The following is a 16,681-nucleotide window of genomic DNA, read 5'->3' on the forward strand; positions in this document are numbered from 1 at the left end:
AGTAAGGAGGCATGAATGAGTTCAATAAACAAATGAACCCTCTTTCTTTTTATTACTAGAAGATAGAGACAGAGACAGCTCCCCTTCTGCTGCTGGCAAGGCTCTTACCAAACAGTTTTCCTTTCTCATAGGAGCAGGAAGAACAGCTGCACCAAATAATTTCTGAGGGTCTTCCCATCTGAAAGGAAACATGCCCTTAGGGGTTGTCCTTGGGAGTGCCAAGAAACAATTGTTAATCCAACCAGCATACTGATTCTTACAGAATACAATATCTCAATTTGCCATGAGACATTCCAGCCTGCCTGCACATCCGAGTTAATGCTGCCCAACTGTCACAGGGCAAGAGGAGAGGGAAAACAATGTTTACTCAATGACTCTTTCACATGAAACTTTCCAGCCTTTTGCAAGCCTTTCAAGGCATCTTCTCTGCAGTCATTAGCAGAGGTTCTTCCCTAGTAATAGCACAAAAATTATGGTGAAATCCTGCTTCTGCTGAAGTCAAAGTCAAAATGTAACCAATTTCAGTGGAAGCTGGAACAAGCTATTTTGCCAGTTCTATAGTGAATATCAAAAAAGGTAAAGATACATTTCTACTCTAGTCCATTATAAGGCACTCCACCTTCAACAAATACATCTAAACAGATATGCCAACATAGCTCCAAAAGAGGAAGTAATCATCTCTTGTGAATATATACAGTATGATGAATACATTTTGATGTATTAAGCAAACAACCCTGTAGCTCAGCAAAATGAACTCATTTATTGGTGCACTGAAGTATTTGCTAAATGAGTGACTTGGCACTGGGACTTGCACATTTGCCACATAAATATACATTTGTATATTCATGTTTATGGTCACATTTTTCTATTTTGATAACTCTCTTAGCAAGCTAGGATTTTAATTGCTATATTTTCAGCAGATGTCCTTTAGTATTTCAGCCAGGGAAATGGAAAGTACAGGATGTTATCCAGGAATTTTATGAGGTAACATAAAACTATTACTGTATAGCTGCCAGTGTGATGCTGTCCAAAGGGAAGCAGGGATTTTTAAAGGGGGGTTATTGTTTCTGATAAATTATATGATCAGACTCCTCAGTGATGCATCAGATAGTGACATATTGTATCCAATCATACATATTTCCTGTTCAACCATCAGCATTAGGTGACTGAAAAGAAGGGAAAACAGTAGTATGACAAACATTTGACATAAACAACTAGGCTATGTCTAGACTGCCCCTTCTTGTGCAAGAGAATATGCAAATGAGGTGAAGCGGTGAATATTGCCGTGCCTTATTTGCATATTTAATTAGCTGCCATTTTGTGCAAAGGGCTTTTGTGCAAAAGGGAGCCATCTACACTGCTCCTTTTTGCACAAAACCCCCCTCTTGTGCAAGAGCTGTTCAGCCTGAAAAAAAAAGTGGCAGAATGGCTCTTGTGCAAGAGAGGGGTTTTGTGCAAAAAGGAGCTGTGTAGATGGCTCCTTTTTGTGCAAAAGCCCCTTGCACAAAAATGGTGGCTTATAAAGTATGCAAATGAGATGCGGCGATATTCACCACTTTGCTTCATTTGCATATTCTCTTGTGCAAGAGGGGGCAGTCTAGACAGCCCTATAGTACAAATAAAAGCAAGTAAAACATAACTTCATGAAAAAATTGGTGCCTTTTCCTGAACCAGTTATAGATAGAGCATCTAGTAGCATTCTAGCACTTAAGACTGATCAACACTTTCTGTTTTAAACTCCCATTTTCAGTTGTTTAAAAACTTTGTTAAATGTTACCTTTATAGTCTGATATGTTCCATTGCAGCTGCTTGCCTCAGCCTGAACTGTTTTTAAAAGTTTGAGTTAGAATGGTCCCATGAAATAACTTTCTGAGATGAGATTAGAAAAAAAGTCTGAAAACTGGAAAAATAAAACGGAAGCATTCTGGTATCTTATTATAGAGTGCCTCTCCAAAGTATATCTTCTTATGGCACAGAATGGCTCCACTGTGGGATGTCAACATGAGAAACTCTCTCACTGACTTCCCTTACTCCTCATGACCCCATAGAGTACCAGGCTCAATGGTAGCAACCCCAACATTTGATTTAGCAAGTCCTTACTAAACCTGCTAAATCAAACCCTAGAAGATCAATCTCCAGAGTGTTGATCTCCACATAAGTATAGATAAAGTCTGGGTCAGACCCAAGTTTCATCTAGTGCCATATCCTATTTTGCAACAGTGGCTAATACCAGGTGCCCCAGAGGCAGTGAACAGAACAGGTAATCATCAAATGATCTATCTCCTATCACCCATTTCCAGCCTTTGACAAACATCAAGGCCATGTCTACATTACAAAGAAGATCAAAGCACCTGCAGTTGATCTTCTGGGGTTCGAATTAATGGGTCTAGTGAAGACATGCTAATTTGAACTGAGAGGGTAATGTGATGCCAGTAGTCCTGCTTCTATAAGGAATAAGGGAGGTCAAAGTGTGTTCCTTCTGACTTCCTGGAGTGTGGACAATGCCAAAACTTGAGTTAGGATACTTCAACTTAAATTATGCAATAAGAGTAGCTAAAATTTTGTATCTTAATTTGAGTGTATCTCCTAGTATAGACCAGATCCACCCTCTGGTGCCTGTATTGCAGCTGCAAAATGAATATTGCAAAGGAATATTGCAAGATATATGGGACACCTGTAGTGGGAAAAACCTGAGGCCCAGTTCCCTATTTCATATTCAAAAGGGACCCTCCCTACTGGGTCACACATCTGCAGGACCAAGAAGTACACCCATTTCTGATACCTCAAAAGCACCAGAGGGCAATCCTGAGCCTTCCCCATAGTCATCTTTTCGGAGGTACCTGGGAGTTGAGAAAATGCAAGCAAGAATCTTACACAGGTTCTTCTGGATGGAGTTTCATGAAGATGTTCAATGATATTGTGCTTCCTGCCCTGAGTGCCAACTACACTGCCCTCACCCCTATCTAAAAGCCCCTTTGACATCTCTACCAATCATTTGAGTGGTTTGCCAGGATCTGGTGCAGCCTTTGGAAAAAATAGCCCGGGGCAACCAATATATATTAGTCATTTTCGATTATGCTACCAGGAACCCTGAAGCTGTACCTGTAAGAAACACAGCTTCCAAAAATATCACAAAAAAATTAGTAGCAATCCTCGCCCAAGTGGGGCTACCCAAGGAGATACTCATCAATCAAGGGGCACCGTTTTTGTCCAGGGTGATGAAAGATCTGTGTGCCCTTTTCATCGTGCGAACCCTATGGACCTCTGTCTACCACTCTCCGACTGATGGCCTGATCAAAAGATTTAATTGGACCCTGAAGGCCATGATCAGGAAAGTGGTAAGTAAAACCAGAATGGATTGGGACATGCTGTTACCCTACATTATGTTTGCCATCCAAGAGGTTCCCTAAGCTTCCCTGGATTTTCTGCCTTCAAGCTCGTGTATGGTCACCACACTCGGGAAATACATAGCCAAGGAAATTTGGGAGGAGCAGCCAACCATAGGAAAAAAAGTAGCAGAATACGTATTATAAATGAAGGACCAAATAACACAGGTTACTCCAATTGTGCGGAAACACATGCAGGAGGTCCAAGAGGCCCAACAGGCATATTACAATCAGCAAGCAAACATTTGGGGGATCTAGCCTGGAGACTAGTACCCATGGCAGAAAGTAAGCTATTCGCCCAATGGCAAGAACAATATGAAATAATGAACCTGTGGGGGAGGTGAATTATAAGGCATGACTGCCAGGATGCCATCAGAAAGTACAAATATATCACATTAACCTCCCAAAACCCTGGCAAGCACAAGAGGCCTGAATGGTAGCCCACAGAAATCTGCCCAACACACGAACCCTCAGTACAGGTGCAGATATCCCCTGACCTAACAACCAACCAGAGCGAAGAGGTATTGGAGATGATCCTCTTCAACCAGGACGTATTCTCAACAAAACCTGGGCATACCACTGTGAGGTATCACCAGATTATCACAAACTCTGAGGCCAGAGTAACAATCAGGATGCAGGCAGCAAAAAGATACTGGAGATGGGGATAATTGAAGAATCACACAGTCAGTGGTGCAGCCCCATAGTGCTAGTGCTAAAACCGGATGGCACTGTAAGATTCTGCAATGACTTCCATCCACTAAATGAAATATCTCAGTTTGATGCGTACCCAATTCCCCACATAGATGAACTAGTACACCAGTTGGGCAGTGCCCAATACCTAATAACCCTGGACTTAACCAAGGGGTACTGGTAGATCCCATTATCTGAGGATGTGAAAGAGAAGACAGCGTTCTCCACTCCCGAGGATCTGTTCCAATACATGTTCCTTCCTTTTGGCCTACATGGGGCTCCTGATGCCTTATAGAGCCTCACGGACAGGCTGCTATGCCTCCATGCTAGTTATGCCTGCTGCCTACTTGGATGAAATAGTCATCCACACCCCAGACAGATTATTTAATATTGTCTTGGTAGGAATTGCTTCAAGAGATGAACATCCTGCTACTGTGAAGACTGTTAAGTAGGTATGAGTTCAACCTGAGAACATATCTGATACAGGCTTAGATATTGAATACCACATGTGGGAAAGTGTTTGCATCCAGAATTTTTTTGACACATCATCCCTGTAAGTAGTTATAGGAGTAGGAGAGAAAGTTTCCTGACTATATTCATCAAATCCCTTTAGTGCTAAGAAAATCAGAGAAATAGTTCTCTGCATCACAACCAGCAAATTTGACAATAAAACAATACTGCAATCATACCTAGAATGAAAACATAATCACTCAGCAGCCAACTGTAATTAATGGTTGCTGCCATCCTTTACCATCTAGAATACCAGACACTATGATATAGTATTCATTTTCAAATCATTACATAAATTTACTTATGGGCTTGCATGTATTTTATTTACAGTTTGCAACCACAAATATCTATTCATCTACAAGACGGATAATACTGCATTTTATTGTAAGAAGTCAGGTTAGTATGAATTCTGGAGGTACAGGATCCATCTAATTCAATTCCAGAAGCCACGTTATAAATGTTCAAAGAATATAAATGTAGCTGTTGTGTATTGCATAAGTTGAAAGCAATATTATGTTGAAAAAGAAAAGGTTTGATTGCTAGAACAATTAACATTCCTAAAAGTAAACACCAATGGGCTGCTCTCAGATATTCTGGTGTGCAACTAGAATAACTCCACTGGCTTCAAGTCAAGAATAATGGGGAATAATTTAGGGTGCTAGAAAGAAGGGATTTATGACCAAGGATAGATATTTTTTCTCTTGATCAACTTGAATCAACTAGGAACCAAGCCTCCTGTCTCGGTCTTTCTTCTGCAGGTGAACAAAACAATACTAGAGAATCAATTGCATGTATGGGCATGCACGGTGAAAATACCCAGAGAGACAAACAATATGGTTAGCATCTGATTGTCAATTTGACAGTGTCCTTTTAAAGACAACTCACTCACCAGGTAAGTTTTCACAAACTCTCAGGCTTCCTAATGAAGCCACTAGGGATATAATTGAAGTTTCTATAGAAAACAAAGATGTTCCCAGCAAACATTTTCAGTATTTCAAATAAGAAAGTTCTTATACTTTTCAAAGTGCGATAGGTGAATCAGTCGCCATCTTTATAGCCTAATTGATTGTATCCCTATCAAAAGACACCAACATCATCATTTTACTATTTTTATTGGGATTGTTCACAATATTCTACATATCTGTCTACTAACTTTTATATACAAACTCTGATTCTCCTCTGCAGAGATATTATATATTATTCTACTGGGTTACACCTATGATTTTAATAGGATTGCACCGAGGTATCAAAGCAGAATTTGGCTCACTTTCTTCAAAATTACTGAATATATCACTTTAGTTCATATCACCTTATTCTGCACTTCTGTACACAACCATTCAGAGATTCCTTCATGGTATCCTCTCATAAGAGGAATGTGCAATACCTTGCAGGGTAAACAAGAGTGGAGTCAATAAACAGTTTCAAAATTCTGAAAGCAATTGTGCCCAGTATACTGTAGTTTTTTACAAATCAATATTTAACTTGTGCTTTATCACTTCAATTTGCTTGAACAGCTCTTTTTCTAAGCCATTCAAAATGACCATATAGAAGGCCAGTGCTTGATCACCTTTTTCAGCAAAATACTGACAGCTGTAATGAAATGGCTAGAATAAAATTTAAATGTGCATAAAACTGCTGTAGGATATTTTGCTGGTAACTCTTTTTAACCTACTGAGAGACTCTATCCGGAAACAGAGCTAGATAAATCAACTCTAGTGCAAACATCTTGGTGTATCATCTAGTTAAGACAGAGTTTGTCAGATTGTGTCCACAGTGTGGATCACATCCTGATTGTCTAACAGATAGAAGCCTTGTCTTCGCTAGGAATGTACATCAACTTTAGCCCCATACAGTTGCTTTTCTAAGTCATGTGTCCACACTACCAAGCCAGTTGTGTTGACCTTAAGGGCCACGGAGTTCAATTTCAGTACTCCTGCTTTTCAAAAGGAATAATACTACTTCCGACCTTTCACGGTTGAATTTATGCTATGATAGATGCAGTGTTCATAGAATCATAATGTTGCTGGAAAGTCTATGCTATTGGCCTTCAGGGGGCCTCCCACAGCTTCCCATTCTGACCACTCACCTCCACTGCTCTCCCTGAGCTCAAAAAGGCCCTGGAACAGTAGAAGGGGCTTTCCCGCGTGGCCAGCATTGTGAGCCCATTTGTGAGTGAGCAGCACATCATGGCAAATGTGGAGATCACTTCTGATAATCCAACCAACAGTACAAGGACTTTGAGGAGTATTGCTCCCACGAGTTCCAGTTACCAGCAGTTCAGAAGAGCACCAGCATGGAGAATCCAGGAGATCTTGGACCTCATCAAGGTGTGTGGAAATGAAGCCATCCTCAATGAGCTAAGAACCAGCAAGTGGAACACTGAGATTAATGGCAAGCTGCATGGGGGCTAAAGGTTGTTCCAGGAATGCCCAGCTATGCAGAGTAAAAATGAAGGAACTGAGCCAGGAGAAGGCTGCATTATCTGCTGCAGCACTTCACATGTACCACTTCTACCACCAGCTGGAAGCCATTTTGAGTGGGGGCTCAGCCGGCATCCCCAGTGTGGTCATTAAGTCCAGCCAAGGCATGCCTGGCATCACCCTGTAGGACACTGTGGTGGAGGAGCAGCAGGAAGAGGAGACTAGCGAGCTGGAAATCAATGAAAGCTGTTCTTAGTGATGGAGCCAGTCCCCTCCTCCATGGATGTTTCCAGTCTAGTACCAATCCTGGGGAGGGCACTTCTGGTAAGTTCATAAACTTTGTCTAACTTCAAGCAGATGAAAGCAATGGGGTGTGAGGTGCAGCATGTTCTGTGAGGTGGATATCTTAGAGAGCAAGGATACGGGCCAGAGTGACCTGGACAAACAGGAAGATTGGGCCAAAAGAAATCTGACGAGGTTCAACAAGGACAAGTGTAGAGTCCTGCACTTGCGATGGAAGAATCCCAAGCATTGTTACAGGTGGGGGACCGATTGGCTAGATAGAAGTTCTAATGGCATATTAGGGTGCATTAGGAGAAGCAGTGCCAGAAGATGTAGATAAGTGATTATTCTCCTTTATTCGGCTCCAGTGAGGCCACATCTGGAGCACTGCATCCAGTTCTGGGCTGCCCTCTGTGGAAAGGATGTGAACGCAATGGAGAGGGTCCAGTGGAGGGCAACCAAATCATCTGGGGACTGGAGCACTTGACCTACAAGAAGGTGATGAGGGATGTGGGCTTATTTAGTCTGCAGAAGACACGAGTGAGGGGAGGGGAGGGATTTGTTAGCGGCCTTCAACTTCCTGAAGGGAGGTTCCAAAGTGGATGGAGAGAGGCTGTTCTCAGTAGTGACGGATGGCAGAACAAGGAGCAATGGTCTCAAGTTACAGTGGGGGAGGTCTAGGTTGGGTATTAGGAAAAACTATTTCACTAGGAGGGTGGTGAAGCACTGGAATGGGTTACCTAGAGAGGTGGTGGAATCTCCATCTCTAGAGGTTTTTAAGTCTTGGATTGACAAAGCCCTGGCTGGGATGAGTTAGTTGGGGTTGGTCCTGCTTTGGGCAGAGGGCTGGACTTGATGACCTCCTGAGGTCTCTTCCAGCCCTATGAGTCTATGTACTTGAACATCACAGTGTTCAATTTCAGGAGGAGAGTAAGTGGTTTTGGGAGGGGTGGTGCGTTTTTTTTTTAAGGAAATTTGTTTTGAAGGAAATTGGGGCAAGGAGTTTGATAGAAAGGAAGTCAGCACTTTTAACTATGAAGTTTGTAACAGAGCCTCTGTAATGTGTGTCTTTTCTTTAGGTGTCAGATTGTTCAGAAATACTCTCAAAATCTAAGTAAAATAGGCTCTATAATAACCATCTAACAACACTTTTTGTAATATTTGTTCTTCCCCCTTACCATTAATTGGTGTCCTTTAAAACTGGAAATTACAGAACTCCTGAATTTTTTGTCTTGATAACCTTCAAAGGGAGACTGCTTTCCTCTCCAGGTTTAGTATTTTCCTTCTTTCTCACTTTTCTGTTCCTTTCTTTGTCTTATAGTACATATAAATCTCACTATAAAACTATGTTAAGCAAAAGCAATGGTAACATCAATGTCTGCTTGCGAGCAGATAACCTCTTTGTGCACAGCCTATGTGTGTGGAGGGTTTTTTTCTTCTTTCCTTTCTTTCTCCTTAGCAGGACACATAAATAACACCGGCATACAGAAGTGAAGATTCAGCTGAAGATGAAAAAGTGATGCTCTAATTTTTGGGCTCTCCTGCCTTTCTCCATGAACTGCAACATGACAGCATTAGAAATTTCATAAACTGAGGCTTTGTTCTAACAGCCATATATTTAAGCAAAATGTCCCTCTGCATCTTACATGGAAAAAGTATTTTTTCTTTTCATAGAACATAAATGAGGTACCATTCATTTATGTAACCATCTCATCAAATATAGTGCACTCAGTGCCAGTGCCTTCAACAATTGGCACACTCAGTAAGCTCTCTAAAGCAATCAATAGATTAGTAAATGACCTACTTAATTGCATATGCTTTAGACTTTTCACACAAGGTGGTATAGATTAATGAGGTGGAGTGTATAAATACTTCATTAGCTTAATATTGCTTAGGTCCCCTTGTTTAAGATAATTAAAATCAAGGTCATTGACAACAAAACAAGTGGATCATATTACGGTCCTAAATCAGACAAGACAGAGTAAAACTATCTAGAACAGAGGTGGGAAATAATTTTCACGGGGAGGGGGGTCACTTCATGAATTTTTGTACATGGTTATGGTCACTTCATGAATTTTTGTATGTAGTTTTGTACCTGAAAGGGGAGGGGACTCAGGTGGAAGTGATGGAGCTGGGAGCAAGAGAGAAAGACAGACAGACAAACAGATTCCGTGTGAGAGAGAGAGACATACTTTGTGACAGAGTGATTGTGTGTGGCACAGATGTGGGAGAGTGTGTGTGGCACAGAAACAGTGTGGCAGACTGGATGTGTGTGACAATGACACAGAGAATGTGTGTACTGGCTGATGCTGCGTAAGTTTCTGAAAGAAGTCATGCTCTGTCTCATGTCTGCTCTGTTGTCCCCTCCCCCTGATTCTGCAGAGATGGGGTAGGGAGGAACTCCTCATACAACAGGATTTGCAGGAGTTGGAGTAAGAAGTCCTCCGGCTGGACATTATTGCGACTTAATGTCGAAATAACTGCTTGTGTGTAGGTGTGCACTTTGTTATTTCAAAATAATGTCAGTTATTCCAAAATAACGGTGCTGAGTAGACGTATCCTGAGTCACATACCATCCATGCTTGTGATGGGAGCATGTGTGTCTCCCTCTCTCTGACCCATGATCTACAGGCAGACACCCTGACTTCAGCACTCTTCTCTCCCCTCCACCATTCACCACTTCCCCTCTCCTGCTCTGCATAGGTAGAGGAGAATCCTGGGAGCAAGGTAGGAAGAGAGGCAGCTAAACACATGCTGCTGGTTATTAGTATGCATGCTCTGCTAATCATCTGGGCAGGCCAGAGAGAAATGCTTGTCAGGCTGGATTTTGCCCACCACTGATTTAGAGGGTGAGAGAGAATGTGATATATTATTGTCTAGCATATATCTATTGAAAGACCTAATGGTTTTGACCACATTAGCAAACATTCAAACACTTCCTGTTCTGAATATAGCATAAAGTCAGTCATCTCTGAAGGAATATTTTTTGTTACAACAGTAATCCTTTAATACTACAAACCATTTTATGCTGTTGGCAGAAAGATCCTTTCAGCAAAACCTTCAGTATAAGCCACAACTTCATTTGTGAAGCTCTTGTTGCCCTATACAAACCCTCATTCTCATCCCACATATGATATTGAGATGTTAACATCCACCTCAGTCTCAGCCTTTATTGCCTACTTGTCAATTTTCCAGGATGCACCTTTGCTCTTTCTCCCATACATGACTACATGCCTCTGCCGACAGAGCCATGTAAAATAGGTTACCCGACAAAGTCAATGAAGCGGGGATTTAAATATCCCCGGCTTCATTAAAATAAAAATGGCCGCCACGCTGTACCAACTCAGCTGATCATTGGCACAACGAGGCAGTCAAGACGTGGATCAGTCAATAGGGAACACCTTTGTCGACTGCTCCTGTAAACCTCGTTTTACGAGGCATAAGGGAGCAGTTGACAAAGGTGTTCCCTGTCAACCGATCTGCGTCTTTGACTGCCTCGCTGTGCCAGCTATCAGCAGAGCCGGCACAGCACTGCGGCCATTTTTATTTTAATGAAGCTGGGAATATTTAAATCCCCACTTCATTGACTATGTTGGGTAGTCTAATTTACATGCCTCTGTCGGCAGAGGCATGTAGTCTAGACATACCCTTTGTGCTTAGAAAGAAAGAGCTGTAAAAACCTGAAAAGTCACATCATTGTCTTCTAACAGCTCACTCCTTAAAACTCTCTTCTGCTACAATACCTATAAACAACTCAATGAAGATTAGGCTGCCAGTGTGTTGCAATTTGTACTTATATAGATCATGATCATCTCATTGTTACCTTGTGTTCCCTCTTCTCTCGCTTCCCAAGCCCTTTCACTCTCTCTCATCTTATACTTAAATTGTAATCTGTTTGGGGCATGATTTTCTTTATGTTTTGTGTGTATAGAGCACATTGAATAAAGCCTCCAGCTCCCATTGAAATACAGATAGTAATTAGTAATTATATCCACTTATACAGAAGAATAACCAGTATTAAAAATAATAATAATAATAATTGCTGATAAATAGCTCAGGAGAAGAAGATGAATTTGATTGAGAGGTTTGGAAAATTCACTGGCAATTTTTGAAATAAAGATTGGATGTTTTATTTAATAATATGCTCTGTGGATTGTTCTGTGGAAGTTCTATGGCATGTGTTATATAGAAGGCCACACTAGCTGGTCCTTCTGGCCTTGGAATCCATTAATGAACATTTTCAGTGAAAATTCTCAGTCATGTCTCTGTAATTTTTCACAGAGCAGTACACAGCTAAAATATTGAGACCCTATAATTCCCACTGATACCTTATGATTGACCTACTTAGTCAAACAGGGAAAATTGTCCTGACTGCTTTAAAAGTGGCCAGTGGTGGGGAACCTGAGCCCTGGGGGCTGAATGTGTTGCATAAAGCATCAGCCCGAGCCATTACTTGATTTTACACTGGGGCTATGTCTACACTGCAGGCTTTTTGTGCAGCTACACTGCACACACGTTCTTGCGCAAGTAAATTTACAGTAAAGTGTCGGAAAGCAGGGCTTCTTGTGCAAGAGTTATTCCTCCCCCCCATGAGGAATAAGCCCTTTTGCGCAAGAGCTCTTCCACAAGAAGGCAGCGTAGACAGGTGACAGGGGGTTCTTGCACAAGAAAGCCCTATGGCTAAAATGGCTATCAGAGCTTTCTTGTGCAAGAGAGCATTCACACTGCCATAGATGGTCTTGCACAAAAGCACATGGCAGTGTGGACGTGCTCTTGTGGAATACCTTTTGCACAAGAACTCTTGCGCAAAACAGTTCTTGCACAAGAAGCCTGCAGTGTAGACGTAGCCATGGATTTTCTGGAAATACACTAAATTGTAAGTTCCTGCCAACACATGACTTAGAGACTGACAAAAACCTCCTGCTGACTGTATTTCTGGGGGCAGGGGACAGTTGTCTTCTGAATCACGTCATTACTGATGATTTGTAAATGATTTTCTGAGGCTTTGTAATTGTTTCAGCTGTATTGCCTTTTAAACTCTGCAACTCTGTAATCTCCATAAAACCTTGCAATTTTGTAACTCTCAGCAACTTTGCTTTATAAGTTCAGAAACCTACTATAAGCTTCATGATTGTTGAGGCTTGCAACTTTGTAATCTTTGTAACTCTCAGCCACTCTGCTTGTAACTTGCTCTAGACTGCATTCTCCCGAGATATGAATGTGTGCGTGTGTGTGAGTGGAGACTATTGTGTGTTTGGGTTTAGAAACTGCAAGGCTGAGCACATGGAGCCAGGTGATGAGTCATCAGACCAATCAAGGCTAAGCAAACAAAGGAGACACTGCTGCTCTACTGGATCAAGGGAAGTCTGGGCATGCTCCCTGGTGAGGAATGTGGATGAATTACAGGGGTTGTAGAGAGGCAGTAAAAGGAGAGAGCACTTAGCAGAAACCCTTTTCTTGAGAAACTCCTTTTTCTGCAGTCCGAACCCTCTTCTGACCAGCTCCCCAGCCATGATCAGCAGACAAACTCTCTAGAATCTGCATGCCTTGGCTCCTTCTGTGACCTATATGCCTGTGAAAGTGTGTGAGTGCTGGAATGAATGTGTGTGAATGGAGGGGTGTGTGTGTGTGTAAGAGAGATATCTGGCTCCCCTTTAGTTTGAATCTTTAGTGGCAGCTCTATCTTCTTTAGTTTAACCATGTAGTGTATATAGTAGAGTGTTAATTCCTTAGTGAATAAATCCATACTAATGTAGTCCTGGGTGGTCTCCAGTGGGGATTTTTGGGTAATAGGATGCAGCCTTTGGCTTGCCTGGATCTGCCCCCCCAAAGCTTGGGGCTATTCCCCAGCATTGGGGAGCCTGCACTGGTGCTCCTGCCCCCCACCTTCCCACTGTAGGGCTGGAGCAAACAAAATCTACTAGCCTTGGTCCCCCTGGCTCTGGTGCGAGAAGGGAATGTGGGGAGTGTCTTTCTGCTTCTCATTCCAGGGTCAGTTAAGGTTTGGTTTTTCTCTTTTGCTTCTTACTTGTTTCCTCAACTGATATTTCTATGGGTCAATGACCCTTGACCCAAAAAAGGTTCCCCATCTCTGGAATAGGTCAATCATTCCACGTTGCATGAAAGAACTCCATCATTTAAGTTTTGATAAAAACAGAAGGGCTACATTGTGCCCTGGATATAAGGAACACAGCTTACACTGAAGACCATATGAGGAAAATACATCCCAGAATGAACATGAGGAACATACATCCCAGAATAGAATTTGGCATGTAGGGTACACTCTGTTCTGCTTGTACAAGAGCATTGATTTCAGCAGGGTTACAGGGATATGCCATTTATGTGTTATAAAAAATGTCTTCCTACTGAAATATTTTCCCTCTCATCTTCCCATTGCTTATCACTAGGAAATGTAAATAGTTATGAGTCCATCCTGGATTCCTGTTACTTGCAGGAGATGTATCCCTTTCTCCGAGTACTTTGCTTTCAGGAGTGCGGAGCTTCTCAGCACCGGTTTAAATAAACAGATTTTCCTTGGGTTTCAGGGTACATTCCCCCTGCATAACAATGGTGGATGGCTGACATTGGATGGCAAGTATAGGTGCAGATAAATGTATAAGGGATATCTAGAGTAGATGAGTGGATAGATTGGGAGGGTGTGGAGAGATGTGAAGTCCAAAGGAAGATTGACGAGATACTTCAAAAAAATGAAGGTAGATATGACAGAAGCCAGTGGTATTTGGCAAGGAGGGAGAGGTGTTTGAAAGGACAAGATGACAGAGAAAGATTGAGAAGGAAAAGAGGACAGTGGAATTATAGAGATCAAGGGAGATGGGAGGGAGAAAGCCAAAGAATAAAAAAGGGAAGAACTATGAAGGCAAAAGAGGTTCAGATACATAAGAGTATGTCTACACTACCCCACTAGTTCGCACTAGCGGGGTAATGTATGCATACCGAACGTGCAAATGAAGCCCGGGATTTGAATTTCCCGGGCTTCATTTGCATAAGCCAGCCGGCGCCATTTTTAAATGCGGGCTTGTTCGAACCCCGTGCCGCGCGGCTACACGCGGCACGGGCTAGATAGTTCGAACTAGCAAGCCATTCCGAACTATCTGTACGCCTCGTGGAACATGAAACGAGGCGTACAGATAGTTCGGAATGGCTTGCTAGTTCGAACTATCTAGCCCATGCCACGTGTAGCCGCGCGGCACGGGGTTCGAACAAGCCCGCATTTAAAAATGGCGCCGGCCGGCTTATGCAAATGAAGCCCGGGAAATTCAAATCCTGGGCTTCATTTGCACGTTCGGTATGCATACATTACCCCGCTAGTGCGAACTAGCAGGGTAGTGTAGACATACCCTAAGATATACAAGGATATTTCTACACTATGGGATAAGGTTGAATTGAGATACTTCAACTTTAGTTATGCAATTAATATAGCTGAAGTTGTGTATTTTAACTTGACTTTTGGCACTGTCCACATTGCAGGAAGTGGAAGGAAGGTCACTCTCCTTTCTGCTTCCCTTACTCCTTGTGAAAGCAGGGTTACCGTCACTGACCAGAATGCCCCTCTCCATTCAAATTAGCGTTTCTTCACTCAACATGCTCATTCGAACCCTGGAAGTTCGACAGCTTCAATCTTCTCTGTAGTTTAGATATACCCCAAGGCTATGTTTACACTGGCACCCTTTTCCAGAAATGCTTAAAACGGAACAGTTTTCCGTTATAAGTATTTCCGGAAAAAGCGCGTCTACATTGGCAGGATGCTTTTCCGGAAAAGCACTTTTTCCAGAAAAGCGTCCGTGGCCAATGTAGACGCGCTTTTCCAGAAAAAAGCCCTGATCGTCATTTTCGCGATCAGGGCTTTTTTGTGGAAAAGACTACTGTGCTGTCTACACTGGCCCTTTTCCGGAATAGTTTTTCCAGAAAAGGACTTTTGCCCGAACGGGAGCAGCATAGTTTTTCCGGAAAAACACTGACAATTTTACAGTAGATCGTCATTGCTTTTCCGGAAAAGCAAGCGGCCAGTGTAGACAGCTGGCAAGTTATTCCGGAAAAGCGGCTGCTTTTTCAGAATAAGTGGCCCAGTGTAGACACAGCCCAAGAGAAGAAGTGGAGATAAGAAAAGGAAGAAAGGAAAAATAAAGGTATGGGCAGCTACAATTCAAATAAGGGACAGAAAGAAAACTGAGTCTCACAATATTATAATAATTAAATGCATCTTGTACATTATACAGGAGTTAACATTGCACTCCTATGCACCTTTAAATCATGGGCACTATGGACATGAAAAGACAACAAAAAGTGTTCAGGGCGTTTACCTGAAGATTTTGTAAAGGTAAACTGTAGAGAGAATATCCTTTTGAAGCTCCATAGCAGGAGATGCTGCAGTGTCTTTATCAGCTGATGTCATCCTAGGATTTACAGGAAAAAGGACTGCCTGATGTGGACATTCTAATGCATGAAATTGAAGGGGCTTCTAAAGGAGATGATGCAAGGTGCCACAGAATATCTTAGTGCCTCCTCAGCCCTAGGATTCTCATGCTGTTATAGGCTATAGTAATATTGGGACACGCTATCCAGACAGCTCTTCCCCTCCCCTTCAAAAAGCAGCTGTAGGAAAAGGAGGCTATCCCTTATGTTCATCTAGCACCACCTTGAACAAAAGTTCCAGACAAGAAGAGGCACAGAAGGAGTTTCCCTGTAGTTGGAGGGCTGTGACAGATAGAAATATCCAAATCACTACAGGCGGGTGGGAACCCAAGAGGTGAGGTGAATCTCAATTGGATAGACAATTTTAGAGATTTAATACTAATATAAAATAATGAAGTTACATTGGTTCTAAAGCAATAGCTGGGGGTGACCCTGCAGTCATAGAAAGATACAGGGTGAAAGGGCAGGGTTGCTGTGGTGAGAGAGGGTAGGGGTTCACAGGCAAGGAGACTATGTAAGTGGACTTGAAAAAAATTAAGGATTTGTAGGTGGGGGTTCAGTTAAGAAATGGCAGGCTAAGTTGAGGAACATTTGTGGCATTTCTTCTATCTAACAATGAAGGGGGTAATAAGCAAACTGTACAAAAGCAACAGCTGTGGCAATTATCAGATAGCTCATTCTGCTTGTATGTAATAGCCCTACTCCTACACTTCATTAGTGTTTTGTCATTTTAGTAAATCAGTGGGGACCAGATTTTTTTTATGAGGGGAAATTCTAAAATTTTAAAGTTCATTCTAAATCAAATGAAAATGATTACTTTTGAAATTTCTTTCAAAATAAACTTCTAAAAAGTATTTTGTTCAAGTACTCTGTTTTGATAACATATTTTGGTTTGATTTCAAATTTTTAATAATATAAAATGATAATTTCAAATGGAAAGTCATTTGCAAAGGAAAATAT

This window comes from Pelodiscus sinensis, chromosome 2 (assembly GCF_052426305.1).
Source record: "Pelodiscus sinensis isolate ZL-2025 chromosome 2, ASM5242630v1, whole genome shotgun sequence".
NCBI classification, from domain to species: domain Eukaryota; kingdom Metazoa; phylum Chordata; order Testudines; family Trionychidae; genus Pelodiscus; species Pelodiscus sinensis.